A 10,051-nucleotide genomic window follows, 5' to 3' on the forward strand; every position below is an offset into this window, starting at 1 on the left:
TGTGACGGATCTGATGCTATGGACCGTGTGGCAGAGGACTAATGAGTTGGCTCGCGTTGAGGGCAAGTGGCCCATGGGTCTGAGCAATTTAGTGAACTGCAGGTGACGGTCAAATGTCGAAGATTTGGAGCAGCACCCTAGGAAAATTGGTCAGATGAGTCTAAGAATCTCCTGCTAAGGATAGGACATCTAGAGTAGTCCTAAGGAGAAAACGTGGAATGCGGTGATGATCCGATAGATTTGTTGTCGAGTAGGACGCCTGGTAAGAATAGTGGCTGCGAGCGTAACGAGGTAGTCATGTCAAGTTCGATGTCAGAGGTGTGACTGAAAGGCTGAAAGGCTGAAAGTCACATTACGGGTGCGAAGCAAATCAGTGATGGGCCTGAGCTATGCTGTTGGAAAATATTGTTGGGCCAGTGTATGGGAGCAACACGGTAATGATGATTAGGTGTTGGCTCTCCGAAGCACAGGGCAACACGATGGGGAACCAGTGTTGGGCCAGTGTATGGGAGTGACACGGTAATGGTGACTAGGTGTTGGCTCGCCTAAAGCACAGGGCAACACAGTGATTATGCAGATGGTCAGGGGCTAAAGATTTGTGAAATGCGGTAGGGTGACGAAAGTGGTGTCCAGTTTCACAACTCAACTGCTAGTAATAAGAGTTGTCAAGGTGTTGCACCCAAGTGGGGTTTAAGCCATTTATCTCGTTAAAGTAGTGTCAAAGCGATTTAGCAAAATGGTTTGGCTAATGTTTGGGTGTAGTAGCGCTTCGAGATGTTTGAGAAAGAAACCCGGGGAAAAGAAACGGGTCTAGCGTGGGAATAACGCTACAGTTGATGCCTACGGTTAATGCTAAGGACCACTGGATATAGACGGTTAGTTCACGGGAGGGACTGCAGCCCTCTATGTGGAGTAACCTGTCTGCGGTGGAGACGATTAGACGTGAAGACCTGGGGTATGCTGTAGGTTATGTTTGGGCCAGACCTAAATTTCCGTGAGGGTTGAAAAAATCATCGTAGTGCCTTTTGTTGTCTTGGCAGTAGGAAGATTTGTGAATTGATTGGGTGATATCCTGTGGTATGAAAACAAGACGTGTGGCGATACTCATTGCTAAAGGATGCTATCGCAGTTGTGGTTGAATTTGATCGAAATTGATCGAATAAATTGAGATGATGGACCCTGTGTGACCTTGCGATGATGCAAGAAGATGGGTCAATTGGTGGAGTCGGTAAATGACTCCAGGATGTTATGTAAGTGCCGTGAAGGGCGAGACTTACGAGTTAGAAGCCAACCATGAAATGTGAAAGTTGAAGCATGCAAAAGTTTCAAGTATGGGGATCTCTAATCCTGTGATGTGAGTTGTGGCAGGCTGAACGTGTGGCTGAGGCACGGTTTGAAATTTGTGAAGGCTTGCAATTGCACGGTCTAGTATTAGTCCTGATGTGTCGATGCGAAAATGAGGAAGTATCTTCATGTGGCACTGGATGGGTTTCCAGTTGTTGACACAGGATTAGTTGCCAGGTGGTAGCACCTGATGGCAATGGTGAGAGCGTGAGGCTCGAGGACTGTGAAGTAAAGCCTTGTTGGGTGCCGTGTATGCCTCTAGTATAAAGGTTCAGCGGGTCCTGGTGGTTAGACCAGGCGAATTTTGAGAAAGAGATCCAAGGGGATAAAAGATGGTTGGTCAAGGTAAAGTTGTGCCGCTTGAAGGAGTGCTACTCCGTAACGAGAGCTATAAATGGTGGAGTTGAAATGTGTCCTGGGTAGAACGTGAGAGGTTCTCCCGAGAAAGGTCGAGCATAGGGCAACAACATTAAATGGACCTCCTAAGGCGCTACCACTCTAACGGGATGCATCACCCGGGGAAAGCCAGCATGATGGCAAGTGCCTGAGTAGGAATGTGAGTCCTACGGCATCTAGTGGAAGTGTGAGTTCCACAGGAGTAGTAAGGGTGATTTCCAATGGGTGGAGTTAAATCAAAAATCATAGTCGATGAGTGCAAGAGTAGTGCCTGGAGAAAAGTTGTGTTGGTTATGAGCCGGGCGATCCGGTTAAAGCTAATCGAGTTGATTAGATGGAAGGTGAAGGCGAATTTAAGATGTCACCAATGGGTGACTAGAGCTCAAAGGAAGAGCTTGTGGGACGAGATTGGTTCTCAGGAATCGTGTAGAAGTGATGAAATCACCTGGAAGCTGTGAGTAATACAGCTAGAGGGATGCCTTGGAGTTTGGGCAATTAATGAGATTTAACCTCGTGGCTAAAGGTTAACGTTTATGAAAGGAAATCGGCTAGTGGAGCCAATTGGTGACTAGCTGAGGGTAGTTGATGGTGACCAAAGGCACCAATTGGTGATAGCAGCAGCGGCGAGCGGTGGCTAGCCATGGTTGTGTTGCGTTGTGAGAGTAGTTGGTCAGTGGCGTTAGTGGATCTGGAGTCGCGGTTGCGGCTGGATGTGGCGCTAAGCGATGGCAAGAGATCGTCTTAGCTGATGATGATGGCGTTAAGGCTAATGTGGACGCTCACTGAGTGATGTGAGATGGTTGTAGCAAAAGTTATAAGAAACCTGGGAGAAGCCAAAGTTTCTCAGGGAATAAGCTAGCTGCTATAAGTATAGCAAAGTGATTTGTGGAAAATGGCCTAAGGGTGGGGTCGTGTTTGTTGTGTTAACCAGTAAGATTCAAGGAGCAGCGAGTCTTTTGAGATGACGTGGTGGTGTCATCGTCGCTGTAAGAGAATTCATTGTTGTCATGGTGTTGTCCCTGCCGAGTAGGACAAAGGGAACCATTATGCATGGTTTAAATCAGGTGTTTTATCGCAAATTGAGAAAGAACCTGATTTTGGGATTGCCAAAAAGTTCCATGCTTAAAGAGTAAGAGGCTTTGTTGAGAAATGTGAGATTTAAAAAGTCCTAATGAAATTGAAGCTGGGCGAGTAAATTTGGCTAGAAGACCGCTACAAGAGTAGGGGTGTTACCGTGTTAGCTTGTTGTGGTGCAGACCAAAGGTACGAGTCATCCTACAAGTGCGATGCAATAAGTGATTGTGCAAATGGTAATAAGCCAATCACTTGTGCCACGCACTGTGGGTGATGACGAGGGCTGATTAATGGTTCCGCGACCTTAAGCGCAATGGTAGGATCCTTGACTCGCGGTAGGGTTTAATAGCCAAGATAAGGCCTAGCATGGGCATGATTGTGAAAGCCGAATTGGATGAAGTATTGAAGAGGGGTTGCTCAGTGAAGAGTTCCCTTGTATGGGTAAGAGACCCCTACTAGCGTGCGATATCGGCTAGTAAGTATCCTTGTGTGCTTAATGAGAAGAACTCCTGGTTGGGAGATGGTTGTGGCCCGAGCATGATTAAGCTCGAGGTGAGATTGTAATAGTGCGTGCATCTCCATGCTCGAAGTAGACTCGAGTAGTGCACGTGTGATTGAAATGTGAAATTGCCTAGTGCGGTGTTGGGTATATCGATTATGTGTAATCGTATCGATAAATGAGGGTCGGCTGGTCAAAGTAGAAGACCATGTATGAAATGGTCGAAGTTGGCAGGGTGGGCCAAATGGTTGCTTCCCTTGTAGTGCTAGCGTGATAAGTTGATCGGTAATGAGAGATTGCCATGAGGATCAACTCAAGTTATGCATGTGTGCGATTTATGACGGTATGCCATGATAAATGGGTGGCTGAGTGTCTTGTGGGCACTAAAAGAAACATTGCGGCTGATGATCAATGCTAAACGTTGCTGGTTGGACCAGCGTAAAATCGTGGCCATGTGTGATTGGCAGTGGGATACGTTGCCGTGTGTGATCGGCGTAAAATCATAGTAGACTGATCAGTGATGCAATGTTAGTGAGAGTTGTGTCGGTTGATGCGAAAAAGGAGAAATGGGAAGTAAACCTGTAAAGAGATGCTTTGAGGTAGAGAAAATCCATCCGGAGATGGATATCATTGCAGTAAGCATGACCAACGACCAGTGGTACGGTTTGGCGAGAGGCCAAAGCGGTGTTTGGTTAATAAATGTCCTCGAGAAGTGGAGGACCAAATGCCTAAGTGAAACCTTGAGGTGAAAATGACCTGAGGTAAAGGCTGAGAAGTGGCTTGGCTACGAAATTCTCGAGCATAGGAATTTGGCAGGTAGCCTAAGAATGTGATTGGCTTGGGCTGAAGAGTAAGGCAAAGTGAATTTCGAGGACGAAATTCTTTAAGGAGGGTGGAATGTAATACCCGGTATTACATGGTATTAAAAATAAATTAAGTTTGATTATTTTTGAAAGGATCCCGGGTGGCCCGGGAAGTCCAAGAGTAAATTCGAGAAATTAATTAATATAAATTGTCGAGTTGGCGGCAGGGAGTGCCTCGGGAATTGGATGTCTAGGGAAGAGGGAAAGAGATTGATGAGCGTCTCAAGATGAGATTAATGACGCTGGAAGCGATCCGACCGGGAATAATTTTTGGAATAAATTATGTATAAGCTCGAGTGGGTGTCAATACTGAATAGTCAGAGGGGACCTCCTGGAAGCTGAGGGGACCCAAGGGGTGGTTCGGTTTTCTGAGTAAGGCAACCCTTAAGTGCTTTCGGGTCGAATAAAGGTCCCGTGCAGGCGCAGGGTCAAGGTCGGTATTCCCGAGTAGCGGTCGGTTATTAATTTCGTATAAATTGAGATTTTGAGTGGCTTAATTATAATTAATTTAAGCATTGGAAGGGCCCAAGTGTAATTATAAGAATCTTCAAGAGCAATTATTAATTGTTGAAGTGAAATAATGAGAATTAAAGGGTTAATATGTAAATATATATATATAAGTATTTATGTGTAATTGCCCGCGTGAGAGGAAGCTTCAAGGAAGTTTCCTATGTCTTATCTATGCCATTTGAAATGGCCGACTAAAGAAGATCCAAGGCATCGCGAGATCGGCCGAGAGAGAGATCGAGCGATTGAGAGAGAGATCGCGAGAGTGAGATCGAGAGAGAGCATGCGAGATCGAGAGAGAGAAGTAGCGGGAGGTTGCTGGTCGGTTCCAGCAGTCGAAGCAACAGCGGCCATGGCCACTACAATGGAGGTCGAACGAGGTGAGCTTGGCGGCCAATGGTGGCCGCAAGTGGCTGGTAGCTCGCGGGGAAGCAGCCAAGGCGTGCGGTGGCTCATGAGGCGACCAGAAGCTCGACATCCATGGCGGTTTCAGTGGCGTTGGTTGCAATAGCATGGCTGGAACAGAGGTGACCCTCGGTGGCGCTGCGAGTGGGTTGCGATGGCACGATGGAGGCAGCCGACGGTGGTCGGCATTGGCTTGAGTAGTAGGGGCCGACAGCGTCACCAATGGAGGCCAAGGGCTGCAACGACGAAGCTGGGCCAGTAGCGGCCATGGCAGCTCGCTGGTGCGGCTGCAGCAGCGGGCGGTGGCTTGCGGTAGCTGGTGTCGGCTGGTGGAGGCAGCACGCGTAGCGACGGCTGGTGGAGGGCCAGCGGCGGTAGCCGGCAGCAGCCGAGCGCGTAGGCGCTGTGCGCGCGCAAAGAAGATGAAGGAACAGTACGCGCGGGGGAAAAGCCAAAGAAGAAGAGAAAATAGAAAAGAAAGAAAAAAAAATAAAGAAAAAGAAATAATGGAAAGTCTGAAATTTTGAGGAAAATTCCAGAAAATTGGGGAAAAGTCCTGGAAATTATATTGAGGCTCGTAGAGCATACCGGAAACTCGAGAATGGGATTTCGGGCATGTGATGGTAGCTTGGGAAGCAATGTCGGCGTGGCCGATTGGCCGATTTCTCCTTCCAATTGAATGAGGTAATTAATTATTTCTTTTGAATTAATTGAGATAAATTAATTTAATTATTTTCATTATGCGAGATAATGAATTATGTAGTATTAGTTGGGTTAAACCCTGTGTGAGGGTTATTTGAAATTAGTTAATGGATGATTTTGGTGATGTGCGGCGTAGTTGAAGGCATTAGTTTAATGCCGGAGGTTAATAGAGTTGAGACTTTGTGTGTGGTTGCATCTAGGTTCGACCAGAGGGACGGTGATCCTAGAAGAACTTGAGATTCAGGTTGGAATTCGTGCCGAGGCAAAGATAAAGCTTCGAGCCAGGTAAGGGACGGCCCTATGTGGAGGTGGCCTTGCAAGTTGGTAAATATGTTTGATCATGTTTTTATGTTGCATTGGCATGTAGTGGTTATATCTTGTGTGATGCAAGAACTAGTGGACCTGTGGCCATATGGAGGACTAGTGGTAGGGGCTGATAGGTTGATGCCTCAAACCTTAGTGGGTTGTGAGGATGTGTGAGCCTAGCCTCATTTGCATGCATTTGGCATACATAAACATGATTATATTCATATTTACATGCATTGCACCCTTACTGAGTCTTTATGACTCATGAGGTTTTACCTCATGTGTAGATGATGCAAGTCCGGATGCAAGCAGGGATGGCGCCGGGAGGCCGTTGTGGCAACTAGCTGAGTTGCCCGAGTTATGTATTTTTAATATTGCTTGTATGTAGCCAGGGGGCGCGGTGTATGTATACCCTTATGAGTAAATGTCTGTGTTATTGAGCTTAAATGTATTTAATTGTGTAATCATCATAGTGTGATAGATGATTGTGAGATTGCTTGTTGAATGTGGCATAGTTGGTAAAGCCAAGTTTCGGACCAAGTCAAGATCAACAAGGTATGTTCTCATAAATCCCCAATACTCAGCGAAGTGTTTGTATGCTAGCTTTGTGCCTGGGTCACCTCTGGCTTGCTATGGGGTGAGCTGAAGAGAGGTGAAGCTCACTCAGGTTTCGGGTCTTGGTCCGCTGGATTTTTCTTATTTGAGTTGGGACCGATTCCTGAGTGGAGCGAAGGGAAGGACGAAGCCTAGTTCCCACCTAGGGCGTTTCCTGTTGAAACATAGTCCAACCCTTCAGTTGTGGTTGTCGGGTGAGTAATCTGGTCGATTATTTATCGGTGGCGCCCGTAAGTGGGAGCGGGTCATTACACGTAAGGCAGAGAGATAAGAAGTTTGTGTGTGGGGGAGAGGGAAACAGTGGGCAGTAAAAGTAAAACCACAGGCAGTACAGGAAAAATAGTGGTTGGTGGAAGACGAATTCTGTTATTTTGATTAACCGAAATATCTAAATTTTTTTATAAATATAACCGAACCGATTTTTAGCTACTTAATTAACCAACTGAACCGACCGGTTTAGTCGATTCGGTTCGATCAGTTCGGTTGAACCGAAAAAATGCACACCTCTACTACTTGGTAATGTTTTACTCTTGTGTTTAGTTTTGATGATGAAAACTATCAAATGGTTTTATACTCTAAATCAAAGTATATGATTTGGAAACAAAAATCAATTTCAAGTGTTTTGTTAAAATGAAATCCAAATGATCTATGCAAAATGTTTCAAAGGCAAAAGACCGTGTTGTTGAGCCCAAGAAATGTTATTTCTCTAATTTTAGAAGATTAGCACATTATAAGGAGACATATATGAATTTGAGAGTGGTAAATTTGTTAAATCCTAAGTATGTACTAAAACCAAAATTCTATTTTCTTATAGTTATGGATTTTGATTTTTTAGATATTTTTATTAAATCCAAATGGGGGGTACTTTTTTATTTACATTTATGTATTAAAGTAAATGGAAGTAAAATATAAAGTAAAGAAAATGAGGACATTTACTTAAACTAAAGAAATGTAAATATGTTGTAATGTTTTGTATTATCAGTACTTCATCTATCGACTACATGCTTTCAATCTGTCGACTAAGCATTTCATTCTGTCGACTAAGCCTTAGGCTCTGTCGACTATCTCCTTCAATCTGTCGAGTATGTTTTGTTCTGTTGACTATCTTGATGGTTCTGTCGACAACTAAATTCAATCTGTCGACTATCTCTAATTTTTATTCATATAATTAGTCGACTAACCTATTTAGTCTGTTAACAGTTTGTGTTTCTGATAGTTTTCAATAGCTAGTTTCTTAGTCTCCAACGGCTCAAAAATGGCTAGTTTCGGGCAAAACTTTTGGGAAGCCTATAAATACAAATTAAGGAGATCAAGAAGAGGCTAATGGATGTAAATGAAATAATTTGAGCTTACTGTTATTCTCATTTGTCTTTACATCGATTGTGCTTCATTTTTCTCTCTTCAAGGCTTTAATCTTTATTTGTATCAATTCATTCAAGCTTTGTTTGTATTTTGACAGACATTGTAACTAAGTGATTTATCTCTTAGATCCTCTCTTTACTGTACACTTCTTGTATTTCCTAATTTGTTGTGCTAGAGGACTTGCTCTTTGAAGCAAGGGGTTGTAATACCTAGATAGGTACTAGAGGGCTTGCTTGTATAAGCAAGACGCTTGTAATTTCCTAGTCTTGGACTAAAGGACCTACTTGGTTAAGTAGGAGGATTAGTGGATTGATTTACAAAATCTTTAGTGAGGAAGTAAGGTAGTGGATTAGGGTTAGTTTAAGTCAAACCAATATAAATTCTTATGTTCTCTTGTGCTTATGTTATTTGTTTATTTATCTTTTCAAACATCTCTATATTTCTCACTTGATTTATATATTTAACCTTTCATTGAAAAAGATTTCATATTTTTCAATCTTATATTCTCCATTGTCGAGATGAGATTGTCTTTATATGGTTGATACCTCATCGTGCCATTTCAAGGTTTTGAGATTTAACGAAGCCGTAGTCTTCATAAACGACATGTTTTTTTTATCAAAAGAATTTTTAAGGAAAAAGAAATTTCATTTATATACCCACTGATTATCATTTTCATTTCTTTAAGCATCATTATTGATCACAATTTTATCAAGTAAAATCAATTTTTTTAATTACCCAATTCACCCCCTCTTGGGTGTGTGTTATAGGATTTTAAACCTATCACTTGGTTTTTTTTTATTAAAAAGGGAAAATATACAAACAGTTGAAACATCGAAGTTTGAAAGAGATTTTTATTACATTTCTGCTACATTTCTTTGTTTTTTAAATTTTTTTTCAAAAACTCCAATAAATCTCTTACAGTACACACTTAGTGTATGCGCATCTTTCACATAACACAAAGTGTGACACCCCGGCCCCAACCCCCGGGTGTCACCGTAACCCAAGGTTACACCAAAAGTCTTCACCGAAGGTCGACTATGCCCTCATAATAAGGGAATAAAATAATATGGACGCCTTGGTTGGGGTTCAAGTTTCGCCGCCTCCGGTTATCGAGAACTCGAGATCTAAAACTCATAAGCAACGGAAGGACACTCGAGTCTTGCATCTGATTGGGTCTTACAAGTAAAATCAATGAGCTACAATTTAAATGTGTTTATCGGCCAATGCACAAGACTTCCATTATCATAAAATAGTTCCAACCGACAAATACAAAACTAATATAAACACTAGCAATCACCGTTTGTTCAACGCATAGCAAAATATCACAATAATTACAAATCCACTCAACCCACATTCTACCACGTGTTGTCAGTCCTTTCAACTGGCTCATCATCAACACACACCGCATTTCCCTCATTAGACCCCGTGCCATCTGTGTGGTTAGTGAGGATGGAGAGGTAAGTTTTGGAACTTAGTAAAGGTAATATACAAAGCAATAAATTAATAAACATGACAAACATAAATAATGTAAAGTGAATTATGCATGTAAGCCCATCCACCGCACCATCTAGGATCTTGGTGGCTTCTAGTGGTTCATTCTAAGACCCCATCTCGAGACTTACACGGTTAGAAATTCACAGTCTTATGCCTAGGCACTCCCTCAACATCTTATGCAAGTTATGACAAAAATAATTTACACGCAAAGTATATTAACCCTTACCAAATTCACGTTTACAATATTTCTGGCGGCGCCTTTTTAATTCGCCTAAATGATCGATGTCGCATCTCAGTTTCCCTATAATTAAAATTATAAAATGACATGATTAAGCACGCGAATAATTTTAATAAATATTGACATCAAAATAATTCTAACAATTTATTTTACTTACGTGTTAATTCCCACGCATACAATCTAACAGAGTTTTTGTAAATTGCTCTTCACTGCGGTTAATTTCAACAGATGAGGCCTTAAATAGGG

The 10,051-nt window shown here is 42.8% G+C and overlaps 1 long non-coding RNA gene across 1 annotated transcript; it reads left to right on the top strand.

Annotated features, from left to right (window-relative positions):
• The first annotated feature begins 338 nt into the window (after positions 1-338).
• On the top strand, positions 339-8,574 carry LOC127797319 (uncharacterized). The gene is made up of 2 exons (XR_008022185.1): positions 339-5,772; positions 5,991-8,574. It is a non-coding gene; the product is annotated as an uncharacterized LOC127797319 (long non-coding RNA).
• The last annotated feature ends 1,477 nt before the right edge of the window (positions 8,575-10,051 follow it).

This window comes from Diospyros lotus, chromosome 3 (genome assembly GCF_014633365.1).
Source record: "Diospyros lotus cultivar Yz01 chromosome 3, ASM1463336v1, whole genome shotgun sequence".
Classification (NCBI taxonomy): domain Eukaryota; kingdom Viridiplantae; phylum Streptophyta; class Magnoliopsida; order Ericales; family Ebenaceae; genus Diospyros; species Diospyros lotus.